This window comes from Hyperoodon ampullatus (assembly GCF_949752795.1).
Source record: "Hyperoodon ampullatus genome assembly, chromosome: 6".
In the NCBI taxonomy this organism is placed as follows: Eukaryota; Metazoa; Chordata; class Mammalia; order Artiodactyla; family Ziphiidae; genus Hyperoodon; species Hyperoodon ampullatus.
Window position 1 is genome coordinate 17,864,518 of NC_136919.1, and position 19,406 is coordinate 17,883,923.

The 19,406-nt window shown below is 41.3% G+C and overlaps 1 protein-coding gene across 3 annotated transcripts in view; it reads left to right on the top strand.

Annotated features, from left to right (window-relative positions):
• ASTN2 (astrotactin 2) overlaps positions 1-19,406 on the top strand; it is a gene marked incomplete at both ends in the record, with an annotated part of 919,723 nt that overhangs the window by 758,385 nt on the left and 141,932 nt on the right. The window lies entirely within an intron of this gene.

The following is a 19,406-nucleotide window of genomic DNA, read 5'->3' on the forward strand; positions in this document are numbered from 1 at the left end:
TGGGTAGAATTAGTAATGTATTTTTAAAAAATTGTTTGGTAGAATTCACAAGTGAAATAATCTGGGCTTGGAGCTTTTCTTGTAAGAAGGTTTTAATTACTAATTTAATTCTCTGATAGATATAGGGCTCTTCAGGTTATGAATTTCTTCTTAAGTGATTTTGGTACCTTGTGTATTTCAAAGAATTTATCCATTTCATGTAAGTTATAAAATTTACTGGCAAAAAATTGTGATATTCTGTTATGATTTTTTTTAATATTTATGGAATTTATAGTGATATCATTCTCATTCTTGATATCAGTAATTTGTCATCTCTCTCTTTTTTTCTGATCAATCTGGAAAGAAGGTTGTGTAATTTATTTATCTTCTCAAAGAATCAGCTTTGATTTCACCTACATTTGCTATTGTTTTCCATTTCATTGATTTCTACTCTGACCTTTGTTATTTCTTTTCTTTGGCTTATTTTAGATTTAATTTGTTCCTCTTTTTTCTAGATTTTTAAGGTGGTAGCTGAAGTTGTTGATTTGAGATTTTTCTTGTAAGACAAGTATTTTCCCTAATTACTGCTTTAGTGGCTTACCACAGATTTTTGATAAATTGTGTTTTCATTTTCATTCAGTTCAAAATACCTTTTAATTTCCCTTTTGTTTTCTTCTTTGACCCATGGATTCTTTAGATGCATGTTACTTAATTTCCAAATATTTGGGGATTTTTCAGATAACTTTCCGTCATTGAATTTTAATTTGATTCCACTATATCAGAGTATACACTTTTTATGACTTTAATCATTTTTTTTTAATTTTTGTTTTGTATTGGAGTATAGTTGATTAACAAAATTGTGTTAGTTCCAAGTGTACAGCAAAGTGATTCAGTTATACATATTTTCAAGTTCTTTTTCCATTTAGGTTGTTACAGAATATTGAGCAGGGTTCCCTGTGCTGTACAGTAGGGCCTTGTTGGTTATCTATTTTAAATATAGCAGTGTGTATATGTCAATTCCAAACTCCTTATCTATCCCTCCCCATGACCCTTCCCCCATAACCATAAGTTTGTTCTCTAACTCTGTGAATCTGTTTCTGTTTTGTAAATAAGTTCATTTGTATAATTTTTTTTTTAGATTCCACATATAAGTGATATCATATGATATTTGTCTTTCTCTGTCTGACTTATTTAGTATGATAATCTCCAGGTCCATTCATGTTGCTGCAAATGCATTATTTCATTCTTTTTAATGGCTGAGTAATATTCCATTGTATATATGTATAACATCTTCTTTATCCATTCATCAGTCGACGGACATTTAGGTTGCTTCCATGTCTTGGCTATTGTAAACAGTGCTGCAATGAACATTGAGGTGCATATATCTTCTTGAATTATGATTTTCTCTGGATATATGCCCAGGAGTGGGGTTGCTGGATCATTTCAAATTTATTAAGACTGGTTTTATGGCACAGGATATGGTCTATCATTGTTTTCAGTGTCCAGTTTAAAATCATGTATTTTCTTCTATTTATGGATGAGTTTTTCTATGAATGCTAGTTAGATCAAATTGGTTGATTGTGTTGTTCAAGTCTTCTAAAACCTTTCTGATTTTCTGTCTTCTTGTTGTATCAATACTTGAAAGAATGGTACTGAAACCTCTGATGATGATTGTGGATATATCTGTTTCTCCTTATAGTTCTATCAGTTTTTACTTTATACATTTTGAAGCTCTGTTATTAAGTGAATAAACATTTATAATTTTTATATCCTCTTGATGAATCAATCCCTTTATCATTGTGAAATGGTTGTCTGTATCCATGTTACATTTTTTGCCCCAAAATCTACTTTTTTCTGATATTAATATAACTTCCTCAGCTTTCTTCTGATTAGTGTTAGAATGATTTACCATTTTTTTACTCTTATATTACTTGTGCCTTTATATTTAAAATGGGTTTCTTGTAGACAGCATGTACTTAGGTCTTTCTTCTTTTCTTTTTCTTCTTTTTTTTCCTTCCCTAATCCAATCTGGCATTGTTATCTTTACATTGGGGTGTTTAGACCATTTATGTTTAATATGATATTGCTGTGGTTAGGTTTAAGTTTATCATTGTGCTATTTGTTTTCTATTGTTTCACTTTTCTTTGTTTCCTTTCTTTTTCTATCTTCTTTTAGATTGAGTGTATTTATTATTCCATTTTATTTATTTTGTTGATTTATTATAACTCTTTTGTTAGTTTAGTGATTACTTCAGGGTTTATATATTCATATTTAACATATCACAGTGTGCCCTCAAGTGCTATTATAATTCTTCATATACAGTAAAAGAACCTTATATAGTATACTTTTATTTCTCTCCTCCAAGTCTTTATGCTATATTGTCATACATTTTACTCATATATATAAGTTTCATAATTCATTGTTATTTTCCTAAAAGAGTAATCCTTTAAGTATATTTAATTAATAGTTTTATTGTTTACTCATGTAAAAAACCAAAAACTTACATTTTTGGTGTTCTTCATTCTTTTGCATACATCCATATTTTCATCTGATTTCATTATCTTTCTGCCTGGAGGATATATTTTATTATTTCTTATATTTCAGGTTTGTTAATGATGAATTCTTTCTGCTTTTGCTCTTGTAAGCTATTATGGCTGGGTACAGTATTCTAGATTGGCATATTTTTCTTTTAGTAATTTAAAGATGTTGCTCCTGTGTCTTGCTTACATTAGCAGTTTATTGTGTTTGAGGTTTATTAAGCTTCTTGGATCTATGGGTTTACCATTTTAGCCCATCTGGAAAATTGGGGGCCATTATTTTTCTCTCTCTCCATCTTGTTTCTCCTTCAGTGACTCTAAAAATATATGTATTCAGCCACTTGAAATTGTTCTTTATCTCACTGATGCTCTTTTCATTTTTTAAAATTATTTCTTTTTGTTTGTTTCCTTTTGGATAGTTTCTAGTGCTATGTCTTCATTGCCTTCTGCAGTATCTAATCTCCTGTTAATCTATGCAGTGTTTTGGTTTTTTTTAACTCAGACATTGTAATTTTCTATTTATTTATTTATTTATTTTTGGTTGCTTTGGGTCTTTATTGCTGTGTGTGGGCTTTTTCTAGTTGTGTCAAGTGGGGGCTACTCTTTGTTGTGGTGTGCAGACTTCTCATTGCGGTGGCTTCTCTTGTTGAGGAGCACAGGGTCTAGGAGCGCGGGCTTCAGTAGTTGTGGCACGCAGGCTCAGTAGTTGTGGCTCGCGGGCTCTAGAGCACAGGCTCAGTAGTTGTGGCACATGGGCTTAGTTGCTCTGGGACATGTGGGATCTTCCTGGACCAGGGATCAAAACTGTGTCCCCTGCATTGGCACATTGGCAGGAGGATTCTTAACCACTGCACCACCAGGGAAGTCTCAGACATTGTGATTTTCATCTTAGGAAGTTCAATTTTTTTGTTGTTTTTTTAAACATTTATTTTAAATTAATTAATTAATTTATTTTTGGCTGCATTTGGTCTTCATTGCTGCACGTGGGCTTTCTCTAGTTGCATTGAGTGGGGGCTACTCTTCATCATGGTGATCAGGCTTCTCACTGCAGTGGCTTCTCTTGTTGTGGAGCACAGGCTCTAAGCGCATGGGCTTCAGTAGTTGTGGCACGTGGGCTAAAGTACTTGTGACTTGCGGGCTCTAGAGCGCAGGTTCAGTAGTTGTGGTGCACGGGCTTAGTTACTCCACACAGCATGTGGGATCTTCCTGGACCAGAGCTCAAACCTGTGTCCCCTGCATTTGCAGGTGTATTCTTAACCACTCTACCACCAGGGAAGTCCCAGGAAGTTCAGTTTGGATCTGGCTAGTATATGGCATGTCATAACTTTTTTGATGTATGGAATAGAGTTATAATAATGGTTTTGATGTCCTTGTTTCCTAATTCTAACATCTGTATCAGTTCTGGGTCAGTTTAAATGGATTGATTTCTCTCCTCAGTATGTGTTGAATTTCCTTCTTCTTTGCATGCCAGGTAATTTTTGATTAAAGGCCAGACATTGTGATATTTGCCTTGTTGGGTTCTGGATACTTTTGTATTCCTATAAATATTTTTGAACTCTATTCTGGGCCACAGTTAAGTTATTTGGAAACAGTTTGATTCTTTTAGGTCTTACTTTTAAGATTTGTTAGATGGAACCAGAGCAGTGTTTAGTCTAGGGCTAATTATTCCCTACTACTGAGGCAAGACCCTTCAGTGTGTTCTACACAGTGGCCCATGAATTATGAGATTTTCCAGAGTGACTGGGAGGAATAGGCACTATTTCTGGCCCCTGTATGAGCAATGGGCATTGTTCTGTCTAATCCTCTTGGGTTGGTAGTCTCCTTACATACATCCATTAACCAGTACTTTGCTGAGTATTGAAAGGGGACCCTACACAGATCTCTTCAATTTTCTCTCTGTACAGCTCTCTCCTCTCCATTACTCTGTCCTATAAACTCTAGTCACTTTCATCTTCCTGGACTAAGAACTCTGCCTTCTCAATTTAGGGAATCTTCCAGGCATCTCCCTGCAGTGACCTAGAAACTCTCTAAAGGCAGGAAGCTGCAGAAATTTTAGGGCTTACAGAATTTGTTTTCCATATTTCAGGATCTCTGTCCTCTGTTGCCAGATTTCCAGTTTGAAAACTTGTTTTATGTTCTTTTCTTTTTAAAAAATCCTTAATGTTTCAGGTAGTAGGGTAAACAAACCTAGTCTCTGTTTCTCCATCCAGTCCAGAAATGGAAATCCAAGATTCTTCCTTCTGATTATCTAGGAACCAGTGTTCTGATCCAAGAGTTCCTTTTTTTTGATAGAGATAAAACTTCTTTTTAGTTACATGGTCTGGGGACACCCCACAGAGATATTACCCCTTCTTCTTCCTGCTGCCATTCAGAAGTTTGAAGATAATGACATATCTGCCACCATCTTTACAGGTTCTTCTAATTCTTCCTTGTGCTACTTGACTGTAATTCTCTCCACCATCCAATTCTTCAATTTTTCAGTGGACAATTGTCTTTAAAGAAGCAGGATAATGACTCTTATGTCTTTATAATTTGGTATCCTTCCACAGTGCCTGACGTACATAGATGTTCAGTGTTCACTGAATTGAATTGTATGTGGGTAGGCATATACATGTTTTAACTTTTCAACTCTGATGTTAATTCTTTGAGTACTGTGTGGTCTTATGAGGTCTTAGGTAGTTCTAAAGACTAGCTGAGTACATAGTAAGCCTTCTAAAAGGTGTTATGATTAATTGATGCTGTAGATGATTGGCAGTGGATATCTGAAGCAGAAACCTCATCTCTTTGCCTCCGTGCCACTTTTACTACGTCTCAACAATCTCAAAAGTGAACTTGGACCAAATTTGAAAATTTCAGTCTACTTGACTGAACTTTATCTTAGAGGTTACAAGCCGAATTAAGGAGCGTGGGCTATTTTTTTTTTTTTTTTCCCAGAAACCTGGATTCTGCTTTCAGTTTCTACCACTTCTCACTGAGAAATCTAGGGCCAGTTGACATCCTTTCTGGGTCTCAGTTTCCCTATCTGTGGAATGGGGAAAATAACACCTATTTCGTTAGCTACTTTGAGAGTCAAATGTAGCACAGATCTTGAGACATAGTAAGTACTGATAAATGCTAGTTGCTTCTAATTTCCATGAATTAAAAAAAGAAAAAGGAAAATTCAATGTTAGGAAGAAAACAAACAATAAAATAAGGTTTAAGACTTGTTTTGTTAGAGAGTTAGGATTGCTCACACATTTGGCCAGGTGAGGCCAGAATAAGGAAATGAGGGCTTTCTTTTTGATCTCTCTGGATTTTTGCTGGCAGCCGAGTGCAGTGCTGTAATTGTTTATTTATTCACAAGCTCACGCATGCGTGTGCACAGATATACATGCATACACACATTCTCTCTCTCACACACACACATGCTTTATGACTGCCATCTGTTCAACACCCTTTTGAACTAGCTGTTGAAATGCGGACTCTCCCTCCCTGTCTCCTTCTCCTGTCCCCCCCACCCCTGGGTTTGGCGCCCTCTTTGTTTCCTTCAGAGAAGCTATTGCTCTGTCGGTCCTGGGACTCTATTGGGAAAGCCAAGCATAACTAGCCTCCTGTTCCAGTTGTTTTGAGCAGAGACGGGGCTTGTTTTGGGGGGTGGCTGAATTCCCCGCACGCTAATCTGTCATCGATATTAAAAACAGACGTCTGGTTCTCCCCCGTGGCCTCATCAGAGCAATTGGCATGGGTTTCAGCCTCTTGGGCAGGGCTAGATGCAGGGGGGTGGGAATAAGAAGGCGGGGTGAGGCACAAGAAAATTTAATGAATCCAAATACCATGTTTGACCTACGGAGAAAAAGGCTGAGGAAGGCGGGAGGGGGGCTTGTCCCGAGGTTACACACATGAGCTAGTGGGAGAGTCAGTGCTAGAATGGGGGCTCTGGTTTCTTTACCTGCTCTCCCTGCCAAGTCCAAAGATCTCTCCACCAGTGATATTACCTCTGGTGTGCTTTGTTCTTGTTGAGAATAAACCAAGAAGCAAATGGAAATTAGCGGATATAGGGTATCTGTGTGTCTGGGCAGGATGGAGTATCTAGACATATGATGGCAGCTGGGGGACTCTTCTAGAGAACGTAGCTCTTCAGACTCATTGCTTCTTTGTCATACATGCCAGCTTCTGAGAATCCCAAAACTTTAGAGTAGCAGGACCTCAGCAGTGAGTCCAGCTCCCTCATTGTAAGGATCAGAAAAGGAAAGACAAGGAGTGGAAGGGTCTCACCCAACGTCCTAACCTCCTACCACCCTCCCCTGAATTTTCTTTGGTCAGCTGCTGGAATATTTGTTAACCTTTTAAAAATCAGAGACTTCTCCCTCTCCCCATGGGATTCCCAGCTTCGCTTTGGGTTTTGGTTCAGGACTGGAAGGCCAGCTGGCTCTGTCGGCCCCCGCCCGAGGCAGCGGGCCCTCCCTACCGTCCCCCACATCTCCCCACGAAAGGCAGCAACATCTAGAGCCGGTCAGTGCCCCTTTCTGTCCTGGCATGTGGGAGCCTGATGGGCTGCTCCCCAGCTTAGCAGCACCAGGCTTCCCTCCTGCCAACTCTCAATTCTTATCTCTGTGTCTTCCTTTCTCTCTCCTCGCTCTCTCCTTCCTCCCTTCCTTCTTTTCCTCTATTTATGTGTGTCCCTCTTGACATCTTTCTGTCTCCCCTTTTTCCTTTTTTTCTTCATGCCACCTTCTGCCTATGTCTCAGTCTATCTTTTCCTGTCTTTATCTCTTCAAGCTGCTTAGGCGTGAGCTGCTTATCTAGATTCATCTAGATCTGGGTCAAGAATAACATCCTGAAGGGTCAGAAGACACCTGTCTCCATCCCCAACGCAGTTCTCTAAACCCTCCCGCCCTGTTTCCATTAAGTCTAATCTACGACTCAAAGGACACCGCCCACTCCCTCTCCCTGCACACACACCATCCCATCTTAGACCTTAGACCGATGACCTTCTCAAGTGAATGGGGAGCAGTTAGGGAGGTGGGTGTGTGGGGGGAATAACTCAAAGCAAAGGACAGCAAGGCCTCACATCCCCCAGTAGCTGACAGGAGGGTGGCAGCAGCGGCTGTGATGGAGTGATTACATCGGAGCTGTTTATGAAATTCCGTGGAAATTACTCATAGCTCCTCAAGCAGTGCAGGCCATGGCTGAGCCCTACTCTTTGTCTGAGAAGCTAGAAGAGCCCTCACCCGCCTGCTGTCTGCCTGCCCTGGACCAACTTGTGAGAGGTGATGTCATTGGAGACTGGGCCCCACTCCCTCAGCTAGAGTGGAGAGGGGTGAAGGAAATATGTTTTACAGGGTGAGGTACAAACTGACATGCCTGCAAACATCTGGAACTGATCTCAGGTCCTCAGAAAATGTTTCTGTCACTCCAGCTGCTCTTTGGGTGAGAGGTTTCTAAAGTCAAGCGCCTCCAAAGGGAAAAGGTACTTGGAGGGTCTTAATTCTCTCCATTCCCCCATGCCACCCACCTGCCTTCTATATCACTGAGGGTTTTGTTTTATTTTGTTTTTTTAACAGTTCACAAAGCACGCTCATTTGTTTCATTCATGTATATGGAGCTCTTACTGTGGTCCAGACGCTGCAGGGTGTGCTGGGCATGGAATAGGAGCAAGGAAGCCATGAATCCTGCCCTCATGGAGTTTATAAGTCTACTAGGAGATAAATACAGTTTAGCAAGAAATTACCCTAAAGCATGGTAAGTGATGAGACAATTCAGATACCGTAAGAGCACAGATGAGAGGCTTCTAACTCAGTCTAGTGGCGTCGGTAAAGGCTATGCAGAGGAAGTGAGGCAATTGTTCAAGATTCTGGTCCCAGTAATTAATCATACTGGTCAAACCTCACTTATGACTATCAGCACCCCCACGTGGAGCTCGCCCTCTGGTGAGAAAGGTTTCCCTTTCTCCCTGCTGCCACCTGTCACCATGCTTGACCTTCATAGCAGCTGCCCATTATAGATGCCAAGAGAAGAAAAGCTAGCTTTCCCTCTGTACTCTCCAGAACCTCCTTCTAGGCCAGGGAAGAATTATGGTAGGTAGTTGCCTACCTCCCATCCGAAGACTTTGTCAGGATTAAATCCGTCCTTCCTTATGACCCTGAAATGCAGTCATTCCCCAAAAGATAAAGTAAAATAGAATCCAGCCTTCATCTTCTTGCTTCAACTGGAACTGATGCTCTAAGTATCAAAGCTGCTGGTTTTGAGTTTTCTCTCCATCTATGCTCTTGTCATCACAGTAGACGTGTTCAGGTCCTCCTGGGTTCTGTGCCCTACCACCCAGTCTCTCACTTCCTTAGCCTGCTCATCTCCAGTGAACTTGCTTCCGGTCTAGCTCAGCCACCCACTCCTAGTTCCCACCCTGGAGTTGTCCTCATGTGATGATGTCCCATCAAAATCATTAGCTCCGATATCCCACTCTCTTTTATCCTGTTTGTTTTTTATCTCTCACCCCTACCATATCTGTCTTTTAACTCAATATGATTCCCTGTTCCTAGGTATCACTGCTCTATCTCCATCTCTCAGTTCCAACTATTTTTCAGTCATCTCCCTATCCATGTGAAATGGACTGAATGTTTATGTCCCCCTAAAATTCATATGTTGAAACCCTAACCCCCAAGGTGATGGTATTAACAGGCGGGGCACTTGGTCAGTGATAAGGTCATGAGGGCAGGTCTTCATGAATTGGATCAGTGCCCTTTTAAAAGACACCCCAGGGAAATCCCTCACTCTTCTACCTTGTGAAGTTACAGTGAGCAGAAGGCCATCTTCTTCCAGAGGAAGTGGACCCAAAGCCTATTGATGTCATGATCTTGGACTTTCCAGCCTCCAGAACTGTCAGAAATACATTTCTGTTGCTTATAAGCTACCCACCTATGGTATTTTGTTGTAGCAACCTGGAAGGACTGAGACACCATGGTAGAGTTCATGGCTCATATTTTATTTATTCTTTTTTTTTTAAGACCGTACTTCATTCAGATTTCTTTTGCTTTATTTTATTTTATTTTATTTTATTTATTTATTTATGGCTGTGCTGGGTCTTCGTTTCTGTGCGAGGGCTTTCCCCAGTTGCGGCAAGCGGGGGCCACTCCTCATCGCGGTGCGCGGGCCTCTCATTATCACGGCATGGCTCATATTTTAATCACTGTTCTCCACCACCTCCTGATCTCTCTTGCCTTTCTGTTCTTCCGTTGCCCTGCTTGGCCAAACCCCTACACTGGATGCACGCAGCAGCTCTCCGTCCTCTCCTCTGCTAGTCCATACATCACACAGCTAGTGAGAAGCACACAGTTGAGAATGCTTGGCACAAATATATCATCAGTCACCAATGTCAACCGGGCTCTTCACGCTACCAGGCAATCCTACTAGGCTTCTCCTATCAATTTACTTTCTCTTTCACCAGCCTTCAGTTCATGGCACCTTATTCCTCCCCCTCTCTCAGCAGATAATCTTGGGTCCTCATTTTCAGAGGGAATAGTATAGGGAGTAGGTAAACTTCCCTCCTTGACTATTTTAAATCTTGTATGCTTCTTTCTGCATATTCTTCCCCTTCCCTCCTGTAGCAATGTAGGAGGTGCCCTTCTTCCTCTATAAAGTTAACCCTTCTATTGCACTGTTTCCTGTACCCTACTAAATTTCTAGGAAATTTGACCTATCAAGTATCCCTCTATATTCTATGCTTCCAATCTCTCCTCCTTTAGTAGATTATTTTTACCATCGTTTAAATGTGCTCATATGTTTTTCTTAAAGAAAAAAAAAAGCATTCCATCTTACACTCTCATAACTGTCTCACTCCTCTTCTTTATAAACACACTTTTGAAAGTAGAGTCTGCAGTGGCTGACTCCATTTCTTCACTTTCCACTGGTTCCTTAACTCCCTTCACTCTGTCTCCTGCTACCTCCAAGTTTACTGAAACATTTTTCTCCGCAAATATCTGTAACCTCCATGTCATTAAATCCAATGACTTTTTGGGGGGGGGCATAGATTTACTTGATGTCTTCAAGCACTCTACAGGATTCATCATTCTCTTCTGAAACCTTTGCTTTTTCGGTTTCTTTGACACCATGCTCTCCCTCCTGGTTTTACACCCACCTCTTGGACTCCACCTCAGCCTCCCTTGCAGACTGGGTCCTCCCCATCTGCTCTTTAAATCCTAGAGCAGCTTAGATCTTGGTCTTTTATCTTAGTTTTTCAATTTAAACTCTCTCTGGGCTAACATCCACTCCCATAGTTATAATCAGTATAATCACTGCTCTTACATTTGTGTTTCCACCTCATTCTTCTGAACTGTCTGTTCATATCCAGCTGACTAGAAGCATCTGCAACCTGATGTCTCACAAGCAATTCAAACCCAACACATACAAAACTGAACTTGTTAGCATCTCCCCACTAGTGTACTCCTGTCTACGTGCTCATTTACTCTCTCTATAACTGGTACCACTATAAATTCAGTTCCTTGAAGCAAAATCCCAAGGTTTAACTCTTTTCTCTAGTTCATCCTCATATTCAGTTTACAACCAAGTTGTTTTGCTTTGATCTCCATTATCTTTTTTCCCCAGTTTTATTGAAATATAATTGACATACAACATTATCTCTTGAATCTATTCCTTTGTTTCTATTCTCATTGCATGGTCTAAACCACCCATCATCTCTTGCAATGACTTTCTAATTAGTCTTCATATCAGCCACTTTTTATCCCTTTCAGTTGTCAATTCGAAAGCCAGAGTTACCCTTCAAAATGCAGCTTTGGATCCTATCCAGTGCCTAGAACAGTGCCTGGCATATCATAAACACTCAATGAATATTTGATGAATATCTGATTTATAAGTATCATTTTCCTAATTTACACCCTTTAAGAGCTTTCCATAACTCTTCTAACTAAATGGGAAAAAAGTGTTGACATGGCCTTTAAGGTTATGAATAACTGTTCTCGCCTACTTCTCCAGTCTTCTATCTGCTCTTGGTAGCACTGATTTTCTTTCCCACTTAGGTCTATACACTCAGGTCTCAGCTTAAATGTCACTTATCAGAATCTTCAGATTATATTTGGCCCTTTCTTTAACTATGTGAACTTTTAGCATTTAATACTCTTCTTGTAGCACTTACTGTAATTATGACGAATGCATTTTGATTTGGGGGGAAGAAAGGTTGAGCATTTTCCCTTCTCGCTAGAATACTAACTCCTCTGAAGTGGAGTTATGCTCATCTTTTTCATGACTGTAGCCCAGTGCCTAGTAAAATGCCGGGCGTATAGGAGGCACCCAATAAAGACCTGAAGTGTGAGCAGGAAGCAATGAGATGAAGTGAAGGTTGAGAAATACATGAGGATGGAGAGTATTCCAGGTAGAGGGAAAAGCAAGTGCAGTGACCTTAAAGTATAAAAGGGTTGTGTGCTCAAGTTTAAATTTTGAGTGGCAGAAATAAAAGAGAAGAGACTATAGCAGGGGTGAAATTACAGGGAGTTGTTTAAGGCATGCTAAAGAGTGAAAGTTTCATCACCCTGGCTGCTCTGTGGAAGATGAATTGAAGGGCCTTTGAATCCATTATCTCATTTTATCTGCAAATTATTCCTTCCAAGCGGCAGGGAATTATTATCTCCATTTACAGGTGAGGGAGTTGAAGATAAGGCTTGTGAACTTGATAGTTGAAGGTCAAACTTCTAGGAAGAGTGGGGTCAGGAATTGAATTTGGGTCTCCTGACTGTTTAATCCACATCTCTTTCTCACTGGCAGTGTAGTACTAGCCAGAGGCAAGGAGCCCCTGGATTGGGGGAGCAAAGAGAAGGGCTGAATGGTCTTTTCCTACAGAACTTTATTGCCCTATAGTAAAGGATTCTGTGTGGCAGTAGGGGTTAGACCAGGTGGCCCAGTCCGTAGGACTAAGACTCAGCTTCCGTTGCCCACCTGGAGAGATGGCCAACATGGAACTGAGAAGAGGCATCAAAGAGATAGCCCTAAGGTGAAAAGAGAGTGTAAGAAAAGGGGTACACCTGTAAGGTCTCTCCATCTTCCACCTGACGTGGGGAGGTGGGAGAGAAGTAGATTTTCCTTCTAGGACATTATTGACTGACTTGAAAAATAAAGCTTAGTTAATTACTTTTCCATTATGCCTCAACTCTGTTTTCTTCCCGACTAAGACCACTCTAGATAATTCCAATATAACTTCCTCACCAGGCTCCCCTGCTTCTAGTCTTGTCCCTATATTCAATCTTCCTCATACTGCCATTCTTATCTGTCCATACCAGTGTTTCCCAAAACACACTCCCCATATGTGACTTTCCTAAGAAAAAAAAAAAATCAGTACTAAACATCAATATTTCTCAGTATCGTTGTGAGCAACCAGTGGAATGATAGATGATGTGTGTGAGATGCTTGGTGCATCGAAGATATACGGTAGTCACTCATCCTCTTTCCTTCGTCCTTACCATCTCTGAAAACATTCATAATGCTCCTACTTATCTGAAATAATTTGCCTTAAACTAGGTAGCAAACCAGTGGCTACATAGCGTTCTTTTTTAATATTTGAGTACGTTGTCATCATTTGAAATCTGCAAGATTTTTACATAAAAATCTGGATTCCTGGCTTCTGCTGAAAAAGGGTAGCTTTTGTTAATCTTGGGCTCAGATTCCCACGTGGCAGCAGTAGACAGGAGAGTTGAGCTGCCCCCTTTAGAGAATGCATGTACACTCTAGTTTGCCATAATCCCCTTCTTCCAGGTTGTCTGACATTCAACCTGCTACATTAACTTGTGTCCTCTGCTTTGCCCCGTGGATATGCAAATGTGTCACCTCTAACTTAGGTCAGGGACAGAGAACTCTCTTCCCCTGACAGTTTTGTATTTGCCACTTCTTGGAATGTTTTTGCCTGCTATTTGCCATACATGGACAGGGGCTTTGAGCTGATTGTCAAATCATAACAGAAATGTCTTATTAAAATTGCTTTAGTTTTTAAATTTTACTATGTTCCCCACAAGACTTCTAGCTCTGTGAAGGTATCCCTGTAGTTGATCACTGAATTAATTTGTTCATTCTCACCTAGTACAGAGTATGGTTTGCAGTAGAAGCCTAGCGGGTAACCATTAAAGGAATACACTAAATGAACGAAGTAGAGATGCTGTGGTAAACTCATTTAATCTTCAAAATAATTCTATGATGAAGTTACTATTGTTATTCTGATTTTCACAAAAGCAGAAACTGAGGCACAAAAGTAGCCCACTGCATCAGATGCTTTCTAGAATCCTAAAATATCATACTTACAAGACCCTTACAGATCAGTTAAGCCAGTCTCCTCAGTTCAGTTGAAGAAGCTGAACTTCAGAAGTCAAGGAACTTCCTCTCAGTCTCCTGGTAAGTTCAGGCTAGCACATAGGCAGGATCTCCTGGCCCCCAGCCCAGCATTGGTTCCCATACCATATGCCCTTAGGAGTATCTGGGCTTGGATTTGGCCACCAATCCCATTTCCAGTCTTCATAAACTTCCTGTGATTGAATTCCCTCTTCCTGAGTCATCCTGTCCTGTCTCTCAAGGGAGAGATTCTGGGTACATCCCTGGAGCCATGTGAGATCAGGTCAAGGAGTTGTGTTCACCTGACCCCAAACTCCCCAGAAAGAACTCAATTAACCTGCCCTAATCCGGCCTCACCCATCTCCGTGGGAGAAGGTGAGGGTGGAGTACCCCGGAAAGAAGGAGTTTGGTTATTAACCAACAATGAAGATGGGTTTATAAGAGAGTTATTATGGGCCCTATTGTGATTGTCCTTTAATCCATAATTTCCAGGTTTCTCTCCAGGCTTGTGTTTGGAGACTGTTGACCCACTTAAAACCCTCAGGCACAGCTGACATCAGTGATGTAAGAGAGCTTTCAAACACATAAGAATTCCCTGGGAGTATTCCCTCCATGATTCCAAAGGACCTTTTAGAACCACAGGAAATCTGGAAGGAACCATAAGAGATCACAGATAAACCTCTACCCAATGTCCACCACGCACCCTTCACCTCTTACTCAGTCATTACAGATGATGAATAAGACTCAGAGAGGAGAAGTGACTTGACTGAGGTCATTCAAAGTTCATGATTTAATTCTGTAAACCTAGAGGACATAACAAGAGTCCAGGAATAATTACTGCCCTCAACACTGACCATACAGGTGCCAAAGAGTTGCATCACAATACCTGTGGATTTGGGTTCACTCACTTATTATTTCAGACCCCAGGCAGCAGTCATCTTTTGGGGGTGTCTGAGTTCTGGACAGAAAACCTCCAAGAAAGGAGCATACCATTTTCAAAGGCCAGAAGAGACAGAAGCCATACATTCTTGTAAGCAAGAACATAGATTCCTTTATATAACCATCCTTGATATATATTTCCTTTATATTTGGAAAAGAGAACAATACAACTCAAACTCTTTCCCTTCTTGAGTTGGCTTTTAGGAAGCTGATGACTAACCTAATGTGTAAGGGCAGAAGTCAACACTCATCTTCTTTCTCATCCTCAGACACATCAAGCTTCACATCTACTTCCCTCTTCCTAGAATTTCTTGCCCCCAGTTGTTTGGATTGTTAGCACCTTCACAGCAACTGGTTTCTTCATCCCATTGTCATCTTCTCTTAGAGGTCTCCCTGACCATCCAAATGTAAGGTTGCTTCTCTGTCACTCCTGTCACATCCCCCAGTATTACTGCTCTCACATCCCTTATCATTCTCTGAAATCTCATTTATTTATGTTTTTACCCATTTATTTTTGGTTCCCCTGCTCTTTTTTTTTTTTTTATAAATTTATTTGACACATGCAGCTTTTTCTTTTTGCTCATTTTGGGGTAGGGCTCATTTTTCTCTTTGTCTTTCCTTTTTCTTTAATTAAGTAATTCATTAATTTATTTACTTTTGGCTGAGCTGGATCTCTTGCTGCGCGCGGGCTTCCTCTAGTTGCGGCGAGCGGGGGCTACTCTTTGTCCTGGTGCGCGGGCTTCTCACTGTGGTGGCTTCTCTTGCTGTGGAGCACGGACTCTAGGTGCACGGGCTTCCGTAGTTGTGGCTCACGGGCTCTAGAGCGCAGGCTCAGCAGTTGTGGCTCACGGGCTTAGTTGCTCCGCGGCATGAGGGATCTTCCTGGACCAGGTCTCGAACCTGTGTCCCCTGCCTTGGCAGGAGGATTCGTAACCACTGCGCCACCAGGGAAGCCCGGTTCCCCTGCTCTTGAATGTAAGCTTTACAAGGGTGAGGACCTTGACTGTCTCAATCCATGCTATATCCCTAGCACCGAAAATATAAATTATGCTGTTATCAGAGCTCATGAAACCAGGCAGTTAAAACCACCATGAGTGAAGAAGCAGAAAGTTATCCAATATAAAGAGAGCCAAAGTGAGGATGGAGCAACAGGGGTAGCATTTGTTAAGCACCTGCTCCATATTAGAACTTCGTAGGCACTATGGAAAGTGTAAAGCTAATTAAAGGGAAAGGGAAGAGGACCAACGTTTACCGAGCATTTGTATACCAGGTGTCTTTATAATATTTAATCATCAGAGTTATTCTGAAAAGTAGTTATTATTATCTTTATTTGACAGCTGGGAAAACTGAGGTTCAGGGGGCAGAGTCACTTGCCAAGGCACATATAGTTGTCAAGTGACAGTGTTAGGATTTGAACCCAACTCTTTGTCCATACTCTTTGTCCCTACTCTTGATAGCTTCCAAGGAATCCCTGAAGGGGTAACAACTAAAAACAAGTTTTTTAAATGAAAAAAAGGAGAGGATTATGTAATTAAAAAGAAACAATTTTTAAGAGGTGTGTTTTTGATTGGGGGTGTGTAGGAGGGGCTAGGCACTGTTTTCATGGGAGAAATCATGAGGAAACTTAAACTCTGAGTCACTTGGGTCATATCCTGGGTTGGGGCTACAGGTCCCCATGTTTCACGCGTTGGTGCAGATGTGCTGTCATCAGGTGCGTGATGAATCACACCTTCGGAAGATCACATCTGGCTCTTCCGCAGTGGCTGAGCATCTCAGGGGAGTTCTGGGCCTGTAGCATAAGGAAGCAAGGGGTGAGGAACAGATGCAGGGAGTAGGCGCAACTGGCTGAATCTAAAGTGACAGCAAAATCAAATGTCAGTGGATTCTCCTGATGTTTGTCACCTAAAGATAGCTAAATGGACACCTGTCTTGATGATTATCTAGTTTATAAGTGGGATTTTCCTCTGCATGCTAAGTTGATACTAGTGGCTCATATTTTTAAATTCATTTCTAGCTGACACACAATTATGGACTATCTACCATGTGAAAAGTTGGTTCCAGACACTGGAGAAATGTTAGAAATGGTTAGTTGGGTTATCTAACTGTAATGCAAAGTAGAGGACATCTATTCATCCTGTTTTTGTTTTGTTTTTCATTTTGGTTAACCTAAAAAGCCTGAGCAAGGATTGGGAGCAGATGGTGTACTTGATAGGAACACACAGGAAACAGTTGTGAGGCAGCTTGGGCAGTGACACCAATACAGGGGTGTGTTCACAGGTAATTACTGAGTGGTATGGGCTTGATTCCACTAGTACCTCCTAAGAAAGAGACAGATACCTCCCAGAATTGCTGCCTGAGGATGCAAAGCTGGAGTATGTCTGCTCTGGCTCCCCTACCCATGATGTTTGAAGATTTTTGTTCCTTTCACTTCTGGGCTGTGCTTACCCTTTTGAACTGAGAACTCCCATGGCATCGAGGAAGGTCTCAGGCCAGAAAGCAGAAAGACACACCTGGCATATCTCAAGGTGGAAGTTATTGGAGCAGGACAAAGTGAGTCTGAACTCACACTGAAACTGTCCCACTGCCGTTGAGGCTGCAATCAGAGACTAGGAGTGTGTGGTGACCTCAAGGATGGTCTTATATAGTCATTCAGAAAATGTGTATATTGAATGGCTACACATTTCAAGCATATTGGAAACCAGTGGGGAGCATGATAAATACTACCCCTTCTCTTTTGGAGCACTCAATCTAGGGAGAGAGAAATGAAAAATAGAGAATTGTATGATCATAGAATAAAAATGAAATATGACTAAATATGTACAAAAACTTCCAATGGAAGAAAAATTAGTTTGGGTTGGGGAACTGGTAATCAAGGAGGCCTTCATGAAGAAAGTGGCCTTGACATCAGCCTAGAAGGATGAGAAGAGTTTCAATAACAGAGATGAGTAAGAGGCAATTCAGACAGAGAAAAGAGCATAAACCAAAAAAGAAAGACGTGAAGACAGAAAAGAAAGGTGCCTGGAGGAACGTAGTGTGAGAGGCACTGGGGTTTGTGGTCAAGTGGGTGAGCGCCATGAAGGTCAGGCGAAGGTATTTGGACTCCATTCTCTGGGCAGCAGAAAGTGATGGAAGGGGCTAAGTTGTGATTAGAATACACCTCCTCATTCTCAGTTAAGAATGGCTAGAGGCAGGTGAGGTATCATGGGTGGTTGCAGTACAGGGTGAGCCCCTCCAGTCTTGGCTTACATAGGGTCTTGGCAACAGAACAGAGGCTCTAATTTGGACAAGTGGGATCAAGGTAAAGATATAAAGCAGGTTACCTCCCTCCAGACGTTCTCTGCCTTTGATGTCCACATGGAGAATGGCATTAGCATCCCATTCCACCAACCAGGGCAGTTTGATCCTTTTTATTAATGTGTGGCCTAGTGAGTATCCTCAGCCTTCATCCATCAAACACTGCATCATGCCTTCAAGAGCGGCCCACACCCAGTGCCTCGGAAGCCCGTAGATCATGCCTCCAGGCAGGGAAGCAGATTCCCTTTTATATCCCTTGCAAAAGCACAAATGTTTGGAATGTCAGTAAATGTACCCAGCCTTCTCTGGGGTTCAGGCACAGCTTCTCCCTGGATGACCTCTTTGGAATCCTCATTCCCAGTGCATTCCAGGCAGACATGTTCTCCTTTTGTTCCTTTAGAGCTGCCTCTGCCTCACCCTTCCAACCCATGTGTCATGGGCAACATATTTGTGTGGCCACATCTGCCTTGTCTCAGCTGCCAAGGCCATTTGCAAGGCAGATACTAATCGACGTCTGAAAAATTTTATATCTGGATACCCAGATTCGTGGCTTATCTTTAGACTTCACCCGCATCTCCTCTTTATCATCTGAAGAAGGAAAGCAACATTAGGAAGGGCTGGGTTGCAGGAGATCTGAGGTGACACTGAGTCCCTGTGTGATCTTGGCACTCTCCTCTGTAGGCCTCATTTTCCCCACCTCTGAAATGAGGTGGCTGAAACGGATCACCTCTGAGGCCTTTCTATCCTTAAGGTTTATGATTTCGAGCCTCTAGAGTATTACAGAAATATACTATCCTCTGTTCTTTTATTCATTTTTGGCAGAGTGCCTTTGTTTTTCGAAATTTCCATGTAGATGTAGCATTCATACACACAATTACACTAATCATAAGTGTATATCTTGACGAATTTTCACAAAGTGAACACAACCGTGAAACCAATACCCAAATCAAGAAACAGGACATTGCCAGCCTCCCAGATGTCCACTCTGTGCTCCCATTCAGGCATAGACCACCCCCCCTTCAAGGGTAAATCACTATCCTGACTTCTATTAATATAGATTAATTTTGCCTGCTTTTTAAGCTATATGTAAAAGAAAAAAAATGTACAAATTCATTCTGTTGCATTCTGGGTTCTTTTGCTCACCATATTGTGAGATTCATTCATATTGTTGGAGTTGTAGATCATCATCATCATCATCATTATTATTATTGTTATTATTATCATTTCTCTTGTTCTTAAGGGAAGCTTCCACTTAAAAAGATGGCAGCAGTTTTTATATCTAGAGACAGCAAGTTAGCTTGGAGCTGAGGTTTTTTGTCTGAGAAGGCTCTTGTGAATGGCCTCTCTTAGATA